Source organism: Anolis carolinensis, chromosome 2 (assembly GCF_035594765.1).
Source record: "Anolis carolinensis isolate JA03-04 chromosome 2, rAnoCar3.1.pri, whole genome shotgun sequence".
Classification (NCBI taxonomy): Eukaryota; Metazoa; Chordata; class Lepidosauria; order Squamata; family Dactyloidae; genus Anolis; species Anolis carolinensis.
Window position 1 is genome coordinate 30,721,303 of NC_085842.1, and position 24,638 is coordinate 30,745,940.

General features: G+C 41.2%; 1 long non-coding RNA gene and 1 other non-coding gene across 2 annotated transcripts; both read left to right on the forward strand.

The window, feature by feature from the left end:
* Window positions 1-710: 710 nt before the first annotated feature.
* LOC134295965 (uncharacterized) lies at window positions 711-3,923 on the forward strand. The gene is made up of 2 exons (XR_010002493.1): window positions 711-1,954; window positions 3,543-3,923. It is a non-coding gene; the product is annotated as an uncharacterized LOC134295965 (long non-coding RNA).
* A 12,934-nt stretch (window positions 3,924-16,857) lies between these two features.
* Window positions 16,858-22,409, forward strand: LOC100556503 (uncharacterized). The gene is made up of 2 exons (XR_010002494.1): window positions 16,858-17,426; window positions 21,133-22,409. It is a non-coding gene; the product is annotated as an uncharacterized LOC100556503 (transcript).
* Window positions 22,410-24,638: the final 2,229 nt, after the last annotated feature.

Sequence of the window (24,638 nt, forward strand, 5' to 3'; positions counted from 1 at the left end):
CATAGCCATTCATTCTCACTTTTTTTAACCTTGTTCCCTTTCTTTCATTTTTTGAATTCCAGGTAACTTCACAGTTTCACAGGTAATTCCTGGCACTCATGTGGATTTACTTTGTTGTATAAGTTAAACCAGTGGTTCTCAATATGTGGGTCCCCAGGTGTTTTGACCTACAACTCCCAGAAATCCCAGGCAGTTTACCAGCTGTTAGGATTTCTGGGAGTTGAAGGCAAAAACATCTGGGGACCAACAGGTTGAGAACCACTGGGTTAAACCCTTGTGCTGGCTGAACTGCTGACCTAAAGGTCAGCGGTTTGAATCTGCGAGACAGGGCGAGCTCCCATCTGTCAGCCCCAGCTTTCCTTGTGGGGGACATGAGAAAAGCCTCCCACAGCACGGTAACACATCTGGGCGTCCCCTGGACAATGTCCAACCACTAGGACAGTGGTTGGTATGTTTTTAATGGTAGCATTGCGTAAGTATTATGTAGTTTTTATTTTATTTTATTTATGGATGATGTCTCTTGTGTTACATTGTCATGTTTTGCTTAACCTTTAATGTATTTTGTGTTTTATTATTGTTTATTAAAATTTTAATTGTTTATATATCAATTATCATGCATTTTGTTGTTTTATATTGTTGTGAGCCGCTCCAAGTCCTTCCAGGGAGGAGTGGGATACAAATAAAGTTGTTTATTGTTGTTGTTGTTGTTGTTGTTGTTGTTGTTGTTGTTGTTGTTGTTATTATTATTATTTTACTAACAGAAAAAAACCTGTCAATGGATCATTGAGATGAAATTGCTGCTTCATAAGGAATAATAATAATAATAATAATAATAATAATAATAATAATAATAATGGGACTCAGGGTGGTTCACATACATATAAAAGACAAAAATTCAATGCCATAATTAAGATCGCACAATATCAAGGGTGGGAATTAAACATTAAAAGGCTTATTACCATAAAAATTTAAATTAAATATAAGAGATACAAACACTTAAATAAAACATAATTACATCAATAAAACAGAATTGCGCAAAAACCTGTATCCTAGACAGTTAAAAAATAACCAAACTTCAAAACGTGTCAAGCATCAAGTTGTAATTTCAAACAGGCTGTGGCAGCCACAAAGTGAAGATTGTGCTATAATCTTATGTCACCTCTCAATTCCCAAAACTGAGAAAAAACTTTATCTTTTGCTAGCCAACGAACTTCATGGTGTGTCAGGATCCTATACTTTTGTAATTGTCTATGACTAAAACCTGTGAGCTTTACTCATCCATTCTGACCCTGTGGCATTAGCAGACTGGGCATCAAACATTAAAGAGGCTTGGCCTCACAAACCCTGGAGCATGATAAAGAAACATACCAACACAAGGAGACAGAAAACATGGGGCTAATTGGAATTTAAAGCCTGAACAATCTATATAATTATCTACTAAGTTTCTGAAAACAAAACAGCCATCCAAAAAGCTGGCTCCTAAATATATTGGCACTGGTGGCACAGTGTGTTAAAGTGCTGAACTGCTGAACTTGCGGACCAAAAGGTCCCAGGTTCAAATCCTGGGAGCGGAATGAGCGCCTGCTGTTAACCCCAGCTCCTGCCAACCTAGCAGTTCGAAAACATGCAAATGTGAGTAGATCAATAGGTACCACTCCAGCGGGAAGGTAACGGTGCTCCATGCAGTCATGCCGGCCACATGACCTTGGAGATGTCTATGGACAGCGCTGGCTCTTCGGCCTAGAAATGGAGATGAACACCAACCCCCAGACTCGGTCACGACTGGACTTTACCTTTAAATATATTGGAACTTTTGTGATTAAGAGATTGGCTAATGCAGTGACTGCTGATTTGAATCTTCCTAAAACCTATAAACATTTGCATATTATTTTTCATTTTAGCTTGTTGAAACCTGCAGCGGAGTCCAGTCCACCTCCGCCTTTGATGATTGATGGTAATCAACATTTTGAAATAGTTGAAATATTGAACTCTTGATTACATCATCATAAGATTTTGCAATATTTTGGTTGGAATAGCAGAGTCCAATGCTTAGGACGTCTCTTTAAACTATGAGTTGGAGATACACACACACACACACACACACTTTGTTGCTCCATACTTGCACTACTTATTATGTAGTTAGCTATAGAGTGTTTTAAGTGTGAGGAGTGTTCAAATGATCTATCTATCTATTGATCTATCTATCTATCTATCTATCTATCTATCTATTGTTCAGTTAATTGATGTGGAGCATGTACTTGTTCTTTCTAGACAATGTTTTTTTTCAACTCCAAGGGGTTATTTTTGAGATAGTCAATGTCTGCATCTGGCACAGTGTGGCAAAAATAGATGGTGTTCACTGTTCATATTTTAGCAAAGCTACTCAAAGTGATTTACTTTTTATTTAATTGACAATTTTGATTGAATTATTTAGGGTTGTTTTTGTTTTTCTGGTATCATCTTAGCAACTAGTACTTCCTTATGTGTGCAGCAATCATACCAACTCACAGATGATATTATTTCCTTATTCTGAGCTACAAGTTCAGGAAGATAGCCAGACATTGCTCATGCCCTGTCTCTACGCATTCCAATGTATTCCAACCAATCTACATCATTAGATGTTACAAACCCATTTAAGATGGGTTTTAAAAAACTATTTTCTAAGGGCCCTTTCACACAGCCATATAATCCAGAATATCAAGGCAGGAAATCCCACAATATCTGCTTTGAACTGGGTTATCTGACTCCACACTGCCATATATTCCAGTTCAAAGCAGATAATGTGGGATTTTATTCAGCGGTGTGGAAAGGGACCCACTTTCCCAAAGATCCTGCTCCTTACTTTTGAGACACCCCCCCCCCCCAATACTCCTTGCAGCATGTTCTTTATGTTTAGTATCAAGATGTCTTTGTAAGTTTCATGACCTTGTTGGAAAATATCTTGTAACATAACACACACTGCAAACCAAATGCACCCTCATCATCCATCAATAGCAGGGTAATCAGAACTTTCCCTCCCTTCCATTTATTGCAATCCCATGGCACCAAAAACCTCATCTGAATGATTTCCCATTCTTCCTGAGCAACCTTTTAGGGCAGGCATGGGCAAACTTCAGTCCTCTAGGCGTTTTGGGCTTCAGCTTTCACAATTCTTAACCGCTTACCCTTCCCCTCTCTTTGGAATGACTCTTGACTTATCCATGGGTCATATCAAAACCCATAATGTTGGCTTCAAAACCTGTCATTGACATATACATGAGGGCAATGTATACAAGAGTATGTACCAGGCATGGGCAAACTTTGCTTAAGCAACTCGGGGGAAAAAGGAAGGCTGTTAGGAAGTCCAGAACACCTGGAGTGCCGAAGTTTGCGCATGCCTGTCTTAGGGTGAATGGCTGAAAGTTGGCTGAAAGGAGCAAGATTTGGACAGAGGCAGGATCTGGAGGAAATATACCACTAGATATTGAGTATTGTATTTCTACTATTGTATTAACCTTGACATTGTATAGCTGGGATTGACTTTTGTTGATCTTTATCAACAGCTGCAGCAGCATAGCTGCTCCATTTTGGAGAGGAGATGGGTTCATCAGCCTTGAAGCTTTCATCATCTGCCTGCCCTGTTTCCCCAAAAATAAGTCATCCCCAGAAAATAAGACCTAGTAGAGGTTTTGCTGAATTGCTAAATATAAGACCTCCCCTGAAAGTAAGACCTAGTAAAGTTTGTGTTTGGAAGCATGCCCGCTGAACAGAACACCAGAGCATGCAGGATCGGTAAATGTACGTACCATAGATTGTTGAACATGGAAATAATGGTAGTAACAAGACATTCTTGATAGGATTCACAGTTTGTCTGGTTATGCTGGTTTGTGATGACAACTACTGTACAGTATATAATAAATGTTCTTTTTTTGTTCAACAATAAATGTGAATTCTTCTTCATGGAAAAATAAGACATCCCCTGAAAATAAGACCTAGCACATATTTGGGAGCAAAAATTAATATAAGACACTGACTTATTTTTGGGGAAACAGGGTATAGGGACATTGCAGCTCCCCAAGGATATGTGGTTCACAGCTTAAGATTCCAGCATATTTTCTATTTTTTTTCATCCAGTTAGATAATCAGAACTGAATATTTTCAAATCCAGATCAAAAACTGATTTCAACTCAAAAATTGGACTTTTTTGTGTTTTACCACTTTTTGAATGAATCAAATTACTCCTAGCTGTGAATAAGTTAGTATATACCCAAAGCACATTGCTAAGATAATGGAGCTAAATCTGCTTTACTTCTGTATTTGGATCCCATACCCCCTTTCTTTAGAAATGAAGCTGTCATTTTCTTTTCTTAACTGGGAGTGTCAGACCCTGTGTCAGGAATCAGAATTGAATTGCTCTCCAAATATTGTTGGATGGCAACTTCCAACATCCCTCGTCAACCTGGTGAATGGTGAGCAATACAGACGGAGTTCAACATGTCTGGAGGATGGCACAGTCAGCTCCTGTTTCACAAACTGAGTTGTGTAGCTTTCTAAATATTATTGGGCGACAATTCCCAACTGCCCTGGCCAACATAGGGCATGGTGAGCAATACCAGAAGTAGTTCAACAGGTCTGGAGGATGGCATAATTCCTACCACTGTCTAGACCAGAGCTTTCCAAACTGTCTGTCGTGACACACTAGTGCAAGAGTTCTCAAACTTTTAAAACTGGTTCACAGTCCCTCAGAATGTAGGGGGGCTGGACTATAGTTTGAAAAAGTCCTATGCACAATACACATATCTTATTTGTAGTGCAAAATTAAAACATGAAAGAACAATGCAATATTTAAACTGAAGAAGAATTTTAACCAACCCTAAGTCTAAAGTTTAAGGCGAGGGCCAGATAAATGATCTTGGAGGGCTGTATCAGGTCCACAGACCTTAGTTTCGGGACCCCTGCATTAGTGTGTCATTTTCAGTGTACTGTATAGGTGTGTTGCGCTAACAATTATGAAAAATGCCAAAAATCTTGGAAATGTATGTTATCTGACAAATCATATATTTTTAAAAGTATAAATGAAAGGTTTTCATGAGATATGTCATGTCCCCATTCATTTTGTTATTATGAGGCATTGGTTTAACCTCCGGTTTACTAGTAAAACTGAACTACTGAGTTGCAAAACTAAAATTTGTGTCACCAACACGAAATGTTTGGAAAGCTCAAGTCTAAACTGCACAGTGCTAGGAGTTGTTCAGGTCGCTGAACAACACACTTATGTCCTGTAATATTTTTTTTTATCATGTTAGAAGCGACTAGAGAACATACTGGAAGTGAGACCCTGTGTGAGAGAATTGGCTGTCTACAGAGACTTTGCCCAGGAGATGCCTGGATGTGTTACCATCCTGCTGGGAGGCTTCTCACATGTCCCCGCAGGCTAGAGCTGACAGACAGGAGCTCACCCCATCTCGCAGATTTGAACCGGCAAATTCAGGTCAACAGTTCAGTCGGCACAAGGGTTTAACCCATCGTGCCACCGCAGCACTTATGTCCTGTAATGATGCCTCTAAATTCTATGAGATAGGATTTGAAATAGGATAGGATATGAGATAGGAACCCACTGAACTCCCTTTTAGTATGTTCCAAGAAAAGCATTTCACAATATTACTGAAAACAGAAGCAAGCACGTTACCTTGTGGTTTTGTGGCAAATTACACACACACACACACGTGTGGCAATGGTGTAACTGAACATATGTTTCTAATAGACAGTAAACATGATACAGTTAGGAATCTGGGGAAGCAGGGTTTGAAGCCCCACTCAGGCTTGGAAACCCAGTGGGTAACTTTAGGTAAGTCACACTCTCTCAGCCAAAGCATGCGGCAGTCATTAAAGAAGGTAACATTTTACCTGGAGGTTGAAGGTTGTATCTTGGAATGTAGGGATAATGTTGAATAACCAGAGGTCCAAAGATACTATTACAATACCTGCCTTCCGGCTGTCATGAAATATTTGGAGATATGGATTACACATGTGACATTTATATTATGTTGAGGAAACTTAGCTGGAATTCATCTCCAAAATAGTAGTGACTTCTGTCATGCACTTGTTATGTGCATTCGAGTTGTTTCTGTTTAAGGCTGGATCTTCACTGCCCTATGATCTGATCCCAGATTATCTGCTTATCTCAGATTATCTGGCAGTGTAGACTAGGCATGAGCAAACTTCGGCCCTCCAGGTGTTTTGGATTCAACTTCCAGAAATCCCAGCCATCTTACTTGCTGGCTGTTAGGAAGTGTAGGAGTTTAAGTCCAAAACACCTGGAGGGCCGAAGTTTGCCCATGCCTCGTGAAGACTCATATAATCCAGTTCAAAGCACATAATCTGGGATAAGATCCTGGGATATAGGGCAGTATAGATTAAGCCTTAGATGAATATATTATGGGACTTCCTTGGCAAAATTTCTTCAGATATATTTTTCAATGTTCTCCCTCTGACACTGAGGCTGGATCTACACTGCTATATGATCCAAATTATCAAAGCAAATAATCCAGATTGTCTGCCTTGAACTGGATTATATGGGACTACACTGCCACATGATCCAGTTCAAAGCAAATAATCTGGATTTTTAGATGGCACTACAGATGGAACCACCAGTGGTGCAGCGGATTAAACAACTGAGCTGCTGAACTTGTTGACCGAAAGGTCAGCAGTTCGAATCCAGGGAGCAGGGTGAGCTCCCACTGTTAGCCCCAGCTTCTGCCAACCTAGCAGTTTGAAAACATGCAAATATAAGTAGATCAATAGATCAATAGGTACTGCTCTGGCGGGAAGGTAACAGCGCTCCATGCAGTCATGCTGGCCACATGACTTTGGAGGTGTCTATGGACAATGCCATTTGGCCTGGAAATGGAGATGAGCATCAACCCCCAGAGTCGGACATGACTAAACTTAATGTCAGGGGAAAATCTTTACCTTTACTATAGATGGGGTCTGAGGGAGTGTGACTTGCCCAAGGTCACCCAGTAAGTTTCCATGGCCGAACTGGACTTCAACCTCATCTACAGAACGTAATCAAAGCTGAAACTGCTACGTCATACTAGCCTTTTTCAGCTGGGAGGTATTTTGTAAGACATGCCTTATTTCACGTTATAATAATATTAAAGATGCCAAGCAAGACAAATGACTTCATTGTTTTCGATACTGATAATCCTGCATCAGTGCTGAATCAGTGCTGATGGAGAAACCTGGGCTTTTATCAGCCCAGAAAGTTTAGGGAAGTAAGGCAAAGGTGATTGGAAAAATTTGCATAATTGAGTAAACATTGCTTATAATAACATTGACATTGACTGGGCTTTAGGGGCACACCTCTCAAGGAATCCCTAGGTCTTCAAACATGACTCCTGGAAGTTGATCCTAGATCCCGGAACCACATTGGAAGACCTAGAGATGTTCTCTCTATTAATGTCTAGATCAGGTACGGGCAAATGTGGGCCCTCCAGGTGTTTTGGACTTCAACTCCCACCATTCCTAACTCCCTCAGGCCCCTTCCTTTTCCCCTTCAGCCGCTTAATGGTGGGAGTTGAAGTCCAAAACACCTGGAGGGCCCAAGTTTTCCCATGCCTGGTGTAGATCCATATAATGCAGTTCAATGCAGTTCAAACGGTGTTATTTGGTAGTATATATTTAATTTCCAAGTGTTCTCAAATTTTGCCTTTCGAGTGATGAATTAATGTTATACTACAAACACCTGAAAATCATGAAGATTAAGGGGAAAAAATCCCAACAGTATACTTCTGAGTATGTACAGATTGGTCCCCCCTTCATCATCTCTGGATGCAGGTGAACTATACTCCCTTTTCCCCAAACTTGTTCAATATGTTTTATTGGTTATGGGGGCTCTCTGTGCCAAGTTTGCTCCCGGTCCGTCATCGGTGGGGTTCGGAGTGCTCATTCATTGCAGGTGAACTATAAATCCCAGTACCTACTACTCCAAAATGTCCAGGCCAATTCCCCTCAAAAACCACCAGTATTCAAATCTGGGCATATCGGGTATGCGTATGCATGACAAGTTTGGTCCAGATCCATCATTGTTTGGGTTCATAGTGCATTCTGGGTGTAGGTGAACGACAACTCCTCTAAATCCCTCAGTGGGAGTCACAGTGCTCTGACTTGATGCAGGGTGAACCACAACTTCCACCATGTAGAGTCCGTTCCCCAGACTCCTCCAGTGTGTTTAGTTGCTGCTCAGTTCTGCTCTGTTTTTTTTTATAACACTTTATTTGTAATTATTGTGATACAATAAAAAGGAGGAACACATAAGTCCAGAAAATAAAATAAAAAAAGAAAAAGAAAAGAAAAAGAAAACAAACAATTCCCCTTGTCCCCCCCCTCCTCTCTTTGTTGCCTTCCAGCTCCCCTGCTCTACGATTGACTTCTTAATATTCCCATTTTTCCCCGAACCAATATTCTTAACACCCAAGAGTGTCTACTCTTTAACGACAGATCCCTTTATGTTTCCAAGTTCCTTTTTTCCTTTAAGTATTTGCTTAGTTTGTTCCAGTCCATTTTTATCCCTGTTTGAAATTTTTGTGATATTATCTGAGTTAATATGTCCATATTCTGTATGTCCATCAATTGCAGAGTCCATTGTTCTAGTGACGGTATTTCAGATGTTTTCCAAAGTTTCGCAATTACAAGTCTAGCTGCACTAGTCATATATATAAACAGTTTTTTTTTGTTTTGGTCGGTAAAAAAAATCTTCTCTGTTTGTTATACAGTCAGATTTGAAAGGGATAGGCGGTGGGCGGGGTCATGCAAATTCCTCACCAATGGAGAATTCTGGGATGCCTGCCTATAGTGGAGGAAAACATAAAATCTAGGATGAAATGATCCCTGAATGAAAGCATTCCTTGGGTGGTGGACCGTAGTGTTTGGGAAGGACATTGGCAGGGGTTGGGGCTACATGTTCTTGGTGCCCACTATAACCTGCAATGTCCTAGGAGGGAGTGACTTGGTGGCTCCTCAACACTGGGAACTATAGCCTGTTTGTGGAGGTGGGATGCTGTCTGTGTAAGTAGACGCCTCTGCTATGTACACATAAAGATTTTCACTTTTATTATGAGTATTGATAGATAGAGGCGCCCCTGGTGGCACAGTGTGTTAAAGCGCTGAGCTGCTGAACGTCACTTCACTTCACTTTATTTCTTAATTAGTCGCTCTTCACCAGAGTGCTCCGAGCGACTTACAATTTAAAATATCATTCCACAATATAAAAACATTCAACATAAAAACATTCAACAGTGACTATTTGGCAAATTAGATCTGATTTACTTAAATGCACAACCAAACAGCCAAGTCTTGAGCGCTTTTACAAAAGGTCGCAACTCCGACATTGCTCTAACATATGGAGGCAATGAGTTCCACAGAATTGGAGCATAGGCCGAAAAAGCTCTACGCCTTGTAGCTTCCAGGTGTATCTCCCTAGGGCCCAGTACATATAGGGGATTTTCCTGGGAGGATCGAGGTGACCACTGATGGAAAAAAGGAACGAGGCAGTCCCTAAGATATAATGGTCCTTGGTCATTTCGAGCTCTAAATGTCAGGATCAGTATCTTGTAAGAGATCCGATGTTCTATTGGTAGCCAATGCAGTTGTTTCAGAATCGGTGTAATATGGGATCTTATAGATGATCCCGCTAGCAGCCTGGCCGCCACATTTTGGACCATTCGGATCTTCTGGGTTTTTATCTTCGGAAGGCCAGCGTATAAAGCGTTACAATAATCCAACCTAGTGGTGACTGTTGCATGGGTTACCGTTGCCAATGCTTCTGTCGAGAGGTAGGATGCCAATTTCCTTGCCTGGCGAATATGAAAAAAGGCCTGCTTACTTATGGCAGTGATCTGGGCCTCCATCGTCAGTGATGAGTCCAACACAACCCCAAGGCTTTTAACAGTAGCAGACTGAACTAGAACTTCCCCATCGAGATCAGGCAGTGACTTGTGGACCAAAAGGTGCCAGGTTCAAATCCCGGGAGCGGAATGAGCGCCCGCTGTTAGCCCCAGCTCCTGCCAACCTAGCAGTTCGAAAACATGCAAATGTGAGTAGATCAATAGGTACCACTCCGGCGGGAAGGTAATGGTGCTCCATGCAGTCATGCTGGCCACATGACCTTGGAAGTGTCTACGGACATCGCCGGCTCTTTGGCTTAGAAATGGAGATGAGCACCAACCCCCAGAGTCAGTTACGACTGGACTTAACGTCAGGGGAAACCTTTACCTTTACGTATTGATAGATAGAAGATAGATGAAAGTGGTTGAACAACTTTGTATTCTCACTACTGTCATTACCCTGTCCTAAATCTTGTTGTCCATCTTACAATTGTCTGGAGAACCATGGAGGTCCGATTCCCAGCATGCACTTGGTCATAGCAATCCAACATGCTAACCCAGCATCTCCATGGAAACCAATCATGGACCCAAAGAGGTCATAGCACAGCATTATTTATCATTATTTATTGATTTTGTCATATGATATGGAGGAACCCTGGCAACGTCTGGAAGGCTGAGGTGAGAGAAAGGACCCATTTCCACTTACAATATCAAGGAACACAATGCCCTGCCCAATGTACCTGTGCTTATTTTCATACCTTGACCAGACTTGTTGCATAGGTTTCTGGATAACATTGCTCTCTGGACAGCTTAAACCAGGCATGGGCAAACTTGGGCCCTCCAGATGTTTTGGACTTTAACTCTTCTTTGTAGTGAGGCCAGCTCTAGATTCAGAAGACTGTTAGGAATTATGAGAGTTGAAGTCCAAAACGCCTCTGGAGGGCCCAAGTTTGCCCATGCCTGTCTTAAACCTAAAAATGCATATAGAAACCCAGGGTTAATTCACCATGCCATTGATATTGGGCCCACTGTTGTGAGGCGAACCAACCCAAGACTCTTAGCCCACAAGTCTGGCTATCTCAATAGAAGATAGTGTTGAGATCGAGGGTCAGACCTCACCTGGAATAACACTGTGTCCAATTCTGGGCACGGCAGTTCAAGAAGGGTTTTGACAAGCTGGAAGGTGTCCAGAGAAGGTTTGGAGACCAAAATGATTAAAGGTTTGCAGACTTAACCCCTTTGCAGAATGGCTTAGCAAGCTGGGTATGTTTAGCCTGTTCGGAGGAAGCATGGTAACCAGATTTAAATATCTGAATGACCATCATATTGAAAAAGGAGCAAGCTTATTTTCTGCTGCTCCAGAGACTTAAACATTGGGCAGTGGATTCGAATGACAGGAAACGAGATTCCACCTAAACATTAGGAATAACATCCTGAAAGTAAAAGCTGTTTGACAGTGGAATAGGCTGCTGCCTCAGAGCATGGTGGAGTCTACTTCTCTGAAGGTTTTTAAGCAGAGGCTGGGTGGGTATTTGTTAGGAGTCCTTTAATGAGGTTTTTTTTTTGTATTTGCATAGGGCATTGAATGTTTGCTTTTTTTGGTGTGTAAACCGCCCTGAGTCCCCTTGGGGAGAGAAGGCGGTCTATAAATAAAAGTTTTTATTATTTATTTATTATTATTTCCTTTATGGCAGAATGGGGTTGGACTGGATGGCCCTCGTGGTCTCTTCCAACTATGATTCTATGATCTTGAGGGTTGAGAAAGATAATGTAATGCGTCCATGCACCACTAGTGATGAAACCTGCAGACTGATGACTAAGGAAACAAGCTGCTTCCTTTTTGTCGCCTCTGATCCACTTCTTGCAATGTTAGTGAGTGAACAAAATGAATGAGATGAATCATGATTTTTCTTTGATTTATTTCCTAAAATATGTCACTGTTAATGTATTAAGGAAAATGCCTGTCATGAGGATTTATTGGCCAGATTTATTTTTGAGGAGGTCTGTCACTGCCTTCCTCTCTAGCTGAGAGAGTGTGACTTGCTACTGTTTTTCTATGGTGGAGCAACTATACGTAGTCTGTTGTAATGAAGTTTGAGCAGGTTTTGAAGTTCATCCACTTCCTTCTTGCCTAAGATCTTTCCAATTTCACAAAGCCATTGACTCTTTCCTGGCATAGTTTAAACAGTTCTTTTTGTAATGATGCAGCATGGTCAACTTAGCCTTTTCTTCTTCTTTTCTTTATGTTATGAGGCCTTCTTCTCATTATCCTTCCTTCCTTCGTTCCTTCCTTCCTTCCTCCCTCCCTCCCTCCCTCCCCCCCTCCCTCCCTTCCTTCCTTCCCCCTCCTCCTTCCATTTCCTGATGGTTTTTTTTATCAGTCACTGATTGACCATTTCCAGAAACAGGAGGTTTGATTGGAAGATATCATAGGAAGACTGACATTCTAAATCCAAACCCCAGTCTCCCGACTAAACAGAACAAACTCCAGGCTTCCAGATGTTACTGCATCACAACTCCTTTCAGCTCTAGTCATGAAGTCTAATGTTTTGGAATACAGGAGCTGTTGTCCACCAGCATCTGGAGGGCCACATGAAATAACATGGAAGGCCTGATTCAGCCTATAGGTCTTGCATTTGACACATGTGAGTTAAGGGCACAGAAAACCTGTGAAAGTAAAAAACAAACAAACCAGTGAATAAAATGCTATTTTTAATTTGAGAGAATATATCTTTAATAGTTTCTAGGTCCCCCAGCATCACTCTATGGCAGTGTTTCTCAACTTGGAAGTCAGGACACTTGGGAAGGTTGTAAAGGGAGTGTCAGAGGCCATCAGAAAACAAACATTTCAGATAATCTTAGGAACCCCTTTGGCAGAGAAGGCTGAAGATCTCTCCATCTGTCCTTCTCTTCAAGGTTTATTTTCCCCAAATTCCACCAGTGTTCACATTTGGGCATATCAATTATTCATACCAAGTTTGGTCTAGATCCATCATTGTTTGAGTCCACAGTGCTCTCTGGATATAGGTGAACTACAACTCCACCAAACCCTTCCAATATTTTCTGTTGGTCATGTGTGATGCCTCATGGGCCTTGTAGTCCTGTGCCTAGTGTCATTGTGACAGATGAGGATGAAAACATGGGGTTTTCTCCGGATCAACAGCCAGAGCCAGAGTTTTTCCAGCTGCCTGAAGTTCTTGTCCAAGAACCAATTAAAACTGACCTTGATCAACGCTCACCTCCCTTTGCTAGAAAGCAATCTTTCTCGGCGGATAGGGGAGCGAGAGAGAGAATTCGGAGGAGTGCCCGAATTGCTGCCAAGCAAGACTGATTAGCCATGTTTCCCCTGGGAAAATCCAGGGAGTCTTACACCTGCAAGCTGGGTTTTCGTTCCCTGTTCTCTAGGGAAAGAGAACGCTGGACGCCCATTTGGCGGGAAACGAGACCCAGATAAAAGTATCAAGCTCTATTGATTCTTTGCGGAGACAACAGCTCAGCTTCGAGAGTGAATTCCATGTTTCCAGCCTAGTGCGGACTTCGCTAAGTTCGCAATCCAGTTTCCTTGCCTCGTCTATCCAAGTATCCAAGAATTGCCTTGCTTTATTCTTAGCCACGGATTATGCTCCTTGAATCAAGTTTTGGACTGCCTGCCTTGTTTTGAACCACGGACCTTGTTTCCTAGATTCAAGCCTTGTTCTCAGCTTCCCTGCGGATTTACCTTGTGCCTTGAAGGACTTTGGACCATTCCCCACACTATTGCTTGGCATTAGTGTGTGTTTCGGTTGGATTTTACCTTTGAACTCTAATATCATTTATTGGACAAACTATTTCTGGACTATTTTAGGCCTCCTTTGAAAGGTCTGTTCCTGGACTATATTCTCTACTTGTTTTTATCCTCCTTATATATTTCCTTAATAAAGATATTAGATAGTTTTATTGGCCTCCGTGTTGGGTTCTTGGTGCTCCGCTGCCCTGGTGCGTGACATCATGGGAGTTCTGTGTGCCAAAACTGGTCCAATTCCATCATTGGTGAAGTTCAGAATGCTCTTTGATTGTAGGTTAACTATAAATCCCAGCAAGTACAACTCCCAAATGACAAAATCAACCCTCCAACCCCCTCCCCCTCCAGTATGCAAATTTGGGTGTATCAGGTATTTGTGCCAAATTTGGTCCAGTGAATGAAAATACATCCTGCACATCAGATATTTACATTACAATGAATAACAATAGCAAAATTGCAGTTCGAAAATAATTTTATGGTTTGGGGGGTCACCACAACATGAGAAACTGTATTATGAGGTCGCAGCAATAGGAAGGTTAAAAACCACTGTTCTATAGTCAATGTCTGAACATTATTATTGATAATTTTTATTCAGAAAAACTAACGCCAGAACTATAGATAGACAAAGAAGTAAGAATATAAACCATAAGACAAAACACAAAAACAAGAACAGTAAAACAACATTTTCTTAATATAATAAACACAATACTATATTACAGTGTATAATCTAAGTCAGTGGTTCTCAACCTGTGGGTCCCAGGTGTTTTGGCCTACAACTCCCAGAAATCAAAGAGCTGCTTTGAAGCCTGGCTACTTCCTTTGTAGGGAAATCCTTGTTTGGCCAGCTTGAATTGCACTGAATAGTCTTGCAGCTTAAAAGTCTGACCGCTTTCTATATATGGGCATGATGGGTTTTTTTTTTGATGGTCACTCCTTGGAAAGTGATTAGTTTTGTGGCCAAATTTGGTGTGATTTGGCCCAATGGTTTTGTTGTTAACTCGGTCCTAATTATGCACATTACATTTTTATATATATAGATAACATTAGTCTTCCATATTGTATATTGAGTTGGTCACCTAACATCCATAGCACATAGAGTTCAGTTTTCATTACAAATGTTACTTTAGTACCTACAGAGAACACTTGTAATTGATGACCGTCACCCCGGCTTTCAAATTGATTTGAAAACGCAGCGGAGAGTTCCGTAGATCGCTCACCAAAGGAACGGAACGGGACCGCAGCAGACTATTATTAAGAGATCTTTTTATTTCACTTTCCCCTTCCCTGAACTATGTAACAAAATCCCCCAATAAAAGTAGCATTTATTTTAACAATAACACTCTCTATCTGGTTATTTTGTATCTTTCTCTGACTCCTTCCTTTGCATGCAATTTCTCTCTCTCTCCCGTCCCTTTAACTCCGGCTGAGGTTTCTCCGCCATAGATTAATATGGCGGACGATACAAATCGGCTCATATCTCTATCAAAATTACCCCTAGAACGCTCCTCTTTTAGTCCTAACCCTTTCTAAGGCTCCTGACTCGAAGACAACCAGCGGAACCGGAATCGGTCCAGTTTTCGGCACCTCAACAGCTGACTGTCAAACGGGACCGACGGCTCCTTTCAAGCTAAACTGCTGCCTTATCCCGGACTTTCCTCTCCCCGCGGCCCGCGGAATGGTTTTAAGAGATCCCTAGCCCCTTTCTGTGAACTGGGGATGGGGGGATCGCTCTCTCGCTGGGGAAACATAGTTCTCCAAGAACCCTTACCCTCTCTACAGCTGCCAGGGGGTGCCCGGACGGGTGCCCTCCACGTTTCATTCATACTTTCATAATTTTATGAAGGAGAAGAACACTCCTCCCCAGACCTACCCCTGGACTTATGAAATCCTATACTTCCAAAGACTGCAACCCACATGTGCCTCTTCCCCATGCCATCTCTACGAATTCCTCCCATCACAGATGAACTCTTTTTCCTCATGTATCCATGAATTTGCATATTCTATGTACCTGGACACCCTCATGACCCACTGTTGTATGAATTTCTAATCGTTGGGCTAACTTCATGAATTGTGAAATCATGCTGCTTGAACTCCACTCCTATGACTTTCCATATTGGGTTCCCCAGATGTTGGAAACCTCATTCTTATCAAATGTTTTCAATTGTTTATATCATCCATGGTTCCCCTTTATGCAATGTCACCCACCTTTATGGATTCTCCTTTATTTCCTTGAAATCTATCTATCTGCCTATATGTATTTATACTCTTTGGGATCCCCGGAAAATATGTGTTTTTCCCAGCTGGGTTTATGTTCCAACTTTATTTTAATCTTCATTTTATCCCATATAATTGTCAAATCATGGAATCAAATGGGAAATATTATGACCCCAACGTGAACCCTAGCCCCCATGACCCAGACCTCCCTTCCCAAAAACAAAAGGATAATCTGCCACAGTTTAATCCAATCTCATTCCGATCGCATGGACAATATAGGGCTTGAGTCACCAAATTCCTAAAGGTGATTCGACCCCAAGGCAAACATTGTCATATCCCAGGCCAGGACGCCTCAGGAAGGCACCCTGGGGGGGCCCGTCAATGACGGCTCATCACCACCCTTCTTTACTTCCCGTCTGACACCCCAAAGACATATCTAAAATCTGTGAACGTGACAGGACCCCGGACATCCTTGATGGGTGCCATTAATTCCTTTAGAAATCGGCCGGGCCAGGATTAATCTGATATTTCCTGTCCGGTCACTTCATTGTTTTAATAGCTCCCGCCTCCTCCTCTCTGATTGGCCCGAGTGGGGACAAAAAGCGGCTCCCCATTGGGCCAGCAAAGCAAGGCGGGAAACGAAAGCCCGCCTCGTTCAACCTCCCAGCCTATCCGCGATCAGAGGGGCGGGGGAGCGGGGCGGGAAATTCAAAGGGCTGTCAGACCGAAACATTGTATAAATATGGCTTTATTTGAAACATATGTTACGCTAGTAGACTGAATGATCGGTACTAGTGTCCTTTTCAGCTGAATCGCTAAATAAAGACTCCTTGGCGGATTTTCCTTCACCCTTGGCGGACCTTCTTCATTTCAGGCTTCAGGTTGTATTGCGGCTTATATTCTCCTTTCGGCTTCGCCAAGGTCCGTTCCCTCAGGACCGGGTCGGGTCTCTCCTTAAGGGCCCGATCCCCTAAAACGCGGTCGACAACATAATCATATCTGTGATTAATAAGAGTTTGATTATTAGGAGAAAGGTGGGATAAAATAAATAATAAATCCAAAAAAATTGAAACCTGCAAATATGGAGAGCCAGCAGTACACACAAATAATAAGGACACAAGTCACAGAAGCATAGAGTTGGAAGAAACCACAAGAAGTCAAACAGCATTGATGGCCTTATGATAACCATCTACCTTCTTTCAATTTATTAGTGTTTGCTGTGCTTGACTTGCTACCTTCCAATCTCATGAGTTGCTTTTCCCCTGCATTTCTTCCTCCAGTTTTTTTTCATGACTCAGCAGTTCTATTTCCCATGTGCATGACTATCAGGTATGTTGACATACATTCACCCCTCTCCCATCCCCAGACATATGCAACCATGTTCAGGAAGTTGCTTTCCCTATGGGCGGAGGCACAACTCTTTAAGTAACTCCTACAGCTCTGGTTTATCTAGTCCTCAAGGCTTTATAAGCCAGGCAGAGTCCTTAGACACCAAAGCTGTGAGGTTCAGAGAGGAGCTGCTTTCTTCCCAACGGAGCCAAAGCCAGCATTTTCCCCAAACTCAGGTATATAATTGATTAGGCAGTTTATTACAAAAGCTGTTGAATAGGCGCAATGGGGTAGCTATGGAACGGCTGAGAAGGTGATGCGAATTTGATTGGTAACATGAGGGATGATGGATTTATACAGCAAGCATTAGACCATGTCAAATTATTTGACATATAATCTAGTACTTAAAAAAAACCAGGTAAGATTTGTTGTATGGGTTTTTTTCTCTGAAGATGTTGGGGTTGAATCTGAGAATTTCTTTATGCAAAGCTACTGCTGAACTTCTACCACTGATCTGTGGCCAATGGTAGAACAATGTGTTGTCGAAGGTTTTCATGGCTGGGTTGCTTTGAGATTTCTGGGCAGTATGGTCATGTTCCAGAAGCATTCTCTCCTGACGTTTCGCTCACATCTATGGCAGGCATCCTCAGAGGTTGGGAGGTCAGTTGGAAATTAGGCAAGTGAGGTTTATTTATCTTTGGAATGTCCAGGGTAGGAGAAAGAACTCTTGTTTGTTTGAGGCAAGTGTGAATGTTTCATTTGGCCATCTTGACTAGCATTGAATGGCCTTACAGCTTCAAAGCCTGGCTGCTTCCTGCCTGGAGGAATCCTTTCTTACGAGGTGTTAGCTAACCCTGATTGTTCCCTGTCTGGAATTCCCCTGTTTTCAGAGTGTTGCTCTTGATTTGCTGTCCTAATTTTAGAGTTTTTTAAATACTGGTAGCCAGATTTTGTTCATTTTCATGGTTTCCTCCTTTTTGTTGAAATTGTCCGTATGCTTGTGGCTTCTCTGTGTAGTCTGACATAGTGGTTGTCAGTGTGATCCAGCATTTCTGTGTTCTCAAATAATATGCTGTGTCTTATATTAACTGGTCCTGTGGTTTTACTTGATAACACACAGCAACTCTGAAGATCATAGTTCCTCTCTCAGAGAATCCTCACTTTGGTTGTCAATTCTCCATCTCATCATTCATTGCCTTTCTCTATTTCATTTCTTTCACAGATACTTTTGTTTCTTCAGCACAAGGGCTGAAACACATATGTTGGTCACAACCCCGATCCAGATTCAGCCCATTTCAGCTTGATAGTGAAGGGTTAAATCTCTCCTTCAGCTATTTTTTTATAAACTAAATTAATCCCTCTCTTTCCCCATTTTGTTTTTATTTTTTTTGCCTCTGAAAATTTAGTGGAAGAAGCAAGCTAGCTGGGATGTTAGATTTACCTCTACTTTCAATATCTGAAAGGTGCCAGACCTTATCTGATTTTGAAATCCAAGTGTGTCTGCCCTGATTCATACTTGGATGGAGATCGCCCAATGTGGTATATTTCAGAGGAAGAAACTGGCAAAATTATTCTTGAATATTCCTTGCATGAGAAAATTCTATGAAATTCATGGGGTTACCATGTTGACAGGTGATTTGAGGGCACACATGCAGGCACATGCACAAAAACACCCATGCACCCATGCATGATGAGTCCGATCTGCCTCAGATCCCCCAACACAAAAGTCATGGTGTTGAGATGGGAAGGGTGCTTGTGAAATGTCCCATCAAGTCTCAGAGAAGGTCCAGGCAATAATGTTAGTGGATCCATAATCAAGGTGATGGTGAAGATACCATTCATTTTATTGTTGCTCTTCATGGCGGTGTTCTGGGTTGATTGGGAACTCCTTTGAACCTCTAAAGCAGTGGTGACCAACCTTTGGTCCTCCAGGTATTTGGGACTCCAACTCTCAGAAACCTTGGCTAGCTTGTCCAATGATAAGGAATTATGGAAGCCGAAGTCCAAAATACTGTACCTGGAGGACCAAAGGTTGGACACCACTGCTCTAAGGATTTGTTGGGAGATATCCTGTTTAAAGCAGCTATAGAAGGAGTGGTGGCAAAATTAAGCAATGGCAATTGATTCCAGTGATAACCCCTGAGCTTAAACATCATTGAGCTCACCAAATTGCAGTGGTGACTTCTGGATCCTTGGATACAGGAACAATTTTTGTGGATACCCATAATTGTTAGAGAGAAAATATGAAAATGGTGGGCTCTCATATCATCTTAGATATTCTGTGCTAGATGAAATTGGAAATACAATTAAGGGTATGGCAAATGCTTTTCCTAGTGACATTCTGGAGCTGGTTGTGCAGTCTGCTTGCTAGTATCAAAGCTCTGCCTCAGTAGGGCAAAAGCATACAGAGATTATTTTGTCCTCTCCCAAAATGCCAGGGACCAGATCTATATTGTGCCCATTTACTACAACTGTTTTTGTCTTCTGGAAATGTGCTGCAGACCACCATTCAATGACTTGTAGACCACCACTTTGAGTTGCGTTTCTTTGGTGTCCCTGTGTGTTGCTTGTGACCCCACACAGTATAAGAGACCAATGTGGGCTAGTCTATTTAGTTAGATATTAGATAACATTTTCCACGACAGAATATGTAATAATAATATAATAATAATAACTTTATTTTTATATCCTGCTCCCATCTCCCCAGAGGGGACTCGGGGTGGCTTACATGGGGACAAGCCCAGTTTCAACATACAATAAAATACAGCATAATTAAACCAATGAAAAACAAGTAAAATAGTATAAACATACAAACCAGCATAAAACATCAACATCAAAACATTAGAACATTAGAATCTGAACATAATATACAAACTGTAAGATAAAGTTAAGCAGACTTTACAAGAGGGAATTAAGGATCTCATTACAGAGTTCAATCAATAAGAGTGGAGTGTGATAAAATGCAGTAGTTGTGGCAACTAATAACTAACCGGAACTATTTATTTGAATTTACCATGATTGTTTTCAATATCCTGCCAGGCAACTAGAATTAAAATGATTTTCTAATATCTGTGTGCATTTGCCTTCAAGCCACTTGTTAACTTGTAGTGACTTCATCAATTTCATAGGGTTTTCTTGGGCAGGGAATACTCAGAGCTGGTTTTGCCAGTTCCATCTTTCAAAGTATAGCCTACAGCACCTGCTATTCATTGGGAGGCTCCCATCCAAATACTAACCCTACCTTGGTATAACGAGAACCTGTAGTGCCCGAGCTATGTAATGTATAATGTGTGTTCTTGGGATCAGAAGTGTATTAATTCTAAGTAAAGCTAAAATAAGTGGTTCTCTTTCTATATATGATGAGATAGAAGCATTAGACTGAAATTGCGCATTGTTCTATGAAATCTAACTCACTTTTAAAATCTGAGAAGTAATGTTAAGATTTTAATACTAAACATGGGAAATTGCTATTTGAGTTTTGTAATCTGAATTGGACTACCAAGTTAGAAATGTAATTGCCAGTTTAGATTGCTTTAAGTTTCTTGCAGATTATCTACATGTTACAGTCTGATATTGATTCCAGATATACATCAGAAATAAAAACCTGATCTCATATTCACAGCTACAAGTCAATTACTAATTTAACCTTATTGCTACTCTGTACCAAAAGTCTAAGATGGATAATGATTTCCATACCATGGTGAATCTGCCCCAGACTTTTAGTCTAAATACTATAGGAGCTGGCCAAGGTGCTGAACTATTCTCAGGGAAATAGGCCAACTTCTCGGACATGTCTAGAACAGACTGCCCACTGATATCTGCCTAACTTACACAGAAACTACTATCTGTCACTGATTAATATGAAATTTTGATGTCTAATTGTATGATACTGGCTCCTATCAAATGTTGCAAAGTTTTCAAATCTTATTTTGTATTCTCCAGGTCTACATCTTCTTGTGGTGCCTCACCATGTCTTCAGGTCACTCAGGGCCTGGTGCTTTTGGAGGATCTGGTGTCCCTCCTGTGCCAAAACCTGACAACCCTTTGGGTCCAGTTCCAGAGAAACCTTGGCCTGAGGGCCCTCCAAAACCTGAAGGCCCTCAACCATTAGGACCTCTGGTGCCTGGAAAACCTTGGCCAAAAGGCCCACCTGTGTCTCCAGATCCTAAACAACCAAGATCTCCTCAACCACCAAATCCTTTAGGACCTACCAATCCGGGACCATTTCCTGGGCCTTCCAGTCCACCCAAGCCACCCCTGCCTGATGATCCTTATCCACCTTTCCCTCTAGTACCTGTTGCCCCGTGGCCACCATTGCCTGAATGGGACGATTCAGGGAAACCTCCCAAAGACTCTTCTGATGACATTTAACTTGTCTTTTAGCCTTGTTCTCCTAAAACATTTCTGGCTGAAAGGGCAGTACCATGTCTTTCACCACACACCTATATGTTTATTTGATGTTGGCAAAGTTTACGTCAAAGTAAGGAACAAGTGCTTGCTGTAAATCTTATGTGACTTGCTCTTGACAATGGAAAGCCAACTGAAAAAGAAGAGGCTGTGTTCCTACCATGTTTATTATTGATTAAGGAAGCAGTTTCAAAACTAATCAAAGCTGATTCAATTGTCTTTTGTTTTTGTTTTCTCTCTCTCAGTTTCCTTTTATCTTATCTATATGAATCATAACATATGAAAGTTGACCTTAAGAACAAGCTTCCAATAAAACATTTAGATTAGAAATACTCTGTTTTGATGAAACCTCCTCAGCATATTTATTTGCTTTATTAAAAGAGTTTATTTTCTTTCATCTAATTATTTAGGGATACTGTTATCAAAGATGTTAACTAAACCCAGGTACAATAGAGTCTTACTTATCCAAGCTAAATGGGCTGGCAGAACCTTGGATAAGTGAATATCTTGGATAATAAGGAAAGATTAAGGAAAAGCCTATTAAACATCAAATTAGGTTATGATTTTACAAATTAAGCACCAAATCATCATGTTATACAACAAATTTGACAGAAAAAGTAGTTCAATATGCAGTAATGTTATCTTGTAATTATTGTATTTACGAATTTAGCACCAAAATATCATGATATATTGAAAACATTGACTACAAAAATGGCTTGGATAATCCAGAAACTTGGATAAGTTTGCATTTTTCTGGCCCACTACCCCTTTTAGGAGCCAACTCAGGTTTTTATTAAAGTGTGCTTATTGTTTATTGGTATATATGATTTTATTTGTTTATGATTTGTTTTTATTGTTGAGTTTTATATTGCTTGTTGCCTGGGCTTGGCCCCATGTAAGCCGCCCCGAGTCCCCTCGGGGAGATGGGGCGGGGTATAAAAATAAAATAATAATAATAATAATTATTATTATTATTATTATTATTATTAGTGAGTCTTGGATAAGTGAGACTCTACTGTACCTGTTTTGTGGATCAGAATCCTGTATCAATAAATCTTGATACATTGTGAGTTCTGTTTCTCCACTGCCCAAGCAACTTGTAATCAAGTTACAATCAAGTCTTAAAAATTAATCTCTACCATGTGTTGGCTACCAACTCCTACCTGTTATGTGGAGAGAGGACACATAACTGTCAAACTGATGATAAGAGAAGAAGCAATGGCTTTATTTAGGGAGGTTGCTCCAGCAGGAGTGGTGAGTCCTTCTCTGGGTTTTTAAAGCGGAGGCTGGATGGTCATCTGTTGGGGGTGCTTTGATTGTATTTTCCTGCATGGCAGGGGTTGGACTGAATGGCCCTTGGGATCCCTTTCAACTCTTATGAATTTGTGAGTCAGAAAAACCTTTCAACAAGTTTCACTCATATTGAATGTTGCCTTGATGTAGCTATTATCTACCTTGACCTTCAGGGCTTCTTCAAACTTTCAGGAAGCTTTACAGGGGATGTCGAGGAGTGAACTTGGGACCCTGCATATGCAAAATACACACATTTATTGACATTTGCTTCATTTTTATACCACCTTTCTCCTGATATAGGAACTCAAAGTGGCTACAGTAGCAATAAATATAAAACAATGCTAATTAAAACCAATGCTAATGCACTAAATCATAAATATAAAATTAAAAAAAATAAACATTAAAACAGTAAGATGCATCAAAACTTCATACCCAGCTTAAAATCCCAGTCACACCATCTTTAAAAGCCTGATCCTAATCATACCTGCTATAAGAAAATTACTTATTGCATACCTTTATGTAATTTCTGGCAGCACTATAACAAAACTTTCTGATTTTTGGGGCAAGGTTTATTCAGAGGAGGTTTGCTATTGCCTTCCTCTGAGGCTGAGAATGTGATTTTCCCAAAGTCACCCAGTGGGTAGCCATGGCAAATTGGGGATTTAAATCCCGCTCTCCCCCTATCAGACTTGTAACTCTGCCAAAAAAGCAGATAAGTTTAGTCTGGCATGACTTGTTCTTGAGAAATCCATGCTGACCTTTAGTGGTTACAGCATTCCTTTCTCGGTGCTTATAGACTATCTGTTCGATGATCTGCTCCAGAATCTTTCCTGGTATTGATGTCAAGCAAGCTGGGTGGTAACTATCAAGTGTACAAAAGAAGTAGCACTCAATTAAGTGGAGTATTTTCTGGCGTGGCTCATTGCACATACCTTGAATGGTCATGTCGTGTCAGCAAGCTATTGAGACTGACCAAGCCTCGGGTCTCTTTCACTGAAGGCATTTGTTCACCTTTCAAGTGCTGTGATGTTGTCAGAACATCTCCTTACTTATACATTACATGATGCTGCCTGGCCCTGAACATGAAGTAATAACCTGGCAAATGTTGGCACAGATAGCCTTATTTCCCTAGAAGATATTAATTTAACAACACAGCTATTGCAAGCAAATTGCAGAAGAATTGGCAGCCTGAGGTATGTGTGGGCTGGCAGGGAGGGTGCCACTCATTGACATGCATTCTTGCTGCTGATTGTAAACATTACAAATGTCTGGCTGACGGGCTTTTTATGTAGTAACATTTGCAAAAGAGGAGAAATGAATCACATGCATTGGCTTCCTGAACTCCCTTCAAAAGACATCCTTCAGGGTGCTTCCTAACCGTCAAGAATATATTCTTTTATAGCCAAGCAAATGGATGTATCACTTCCTTCCCTTGTCTTCACATAGATTATGGGGACCTTCTCCATTATAGATGAAGGACATATCTACAGAAGCGCTTTATCCTGAAACAGGCAATAATTGGCTCTTTGGTATTTGCATGACACACAGAGCCATTTTGCACCCAACGTGGGACACAGCTGTTTAACCAGGTTGTGTCCCATGTTAGGCAATGCTCCAGAGCTTCCCTGCACTTTTTGGTGTGTATGAAGAGTGGGATCAGTTCTGATTTAGAACGGGCCCCCTTGTTCAAGTGGGCCAGTGCCACCATCATGTTTTTCCCACTCTCAGTAACACAGGGAAAATGGGGA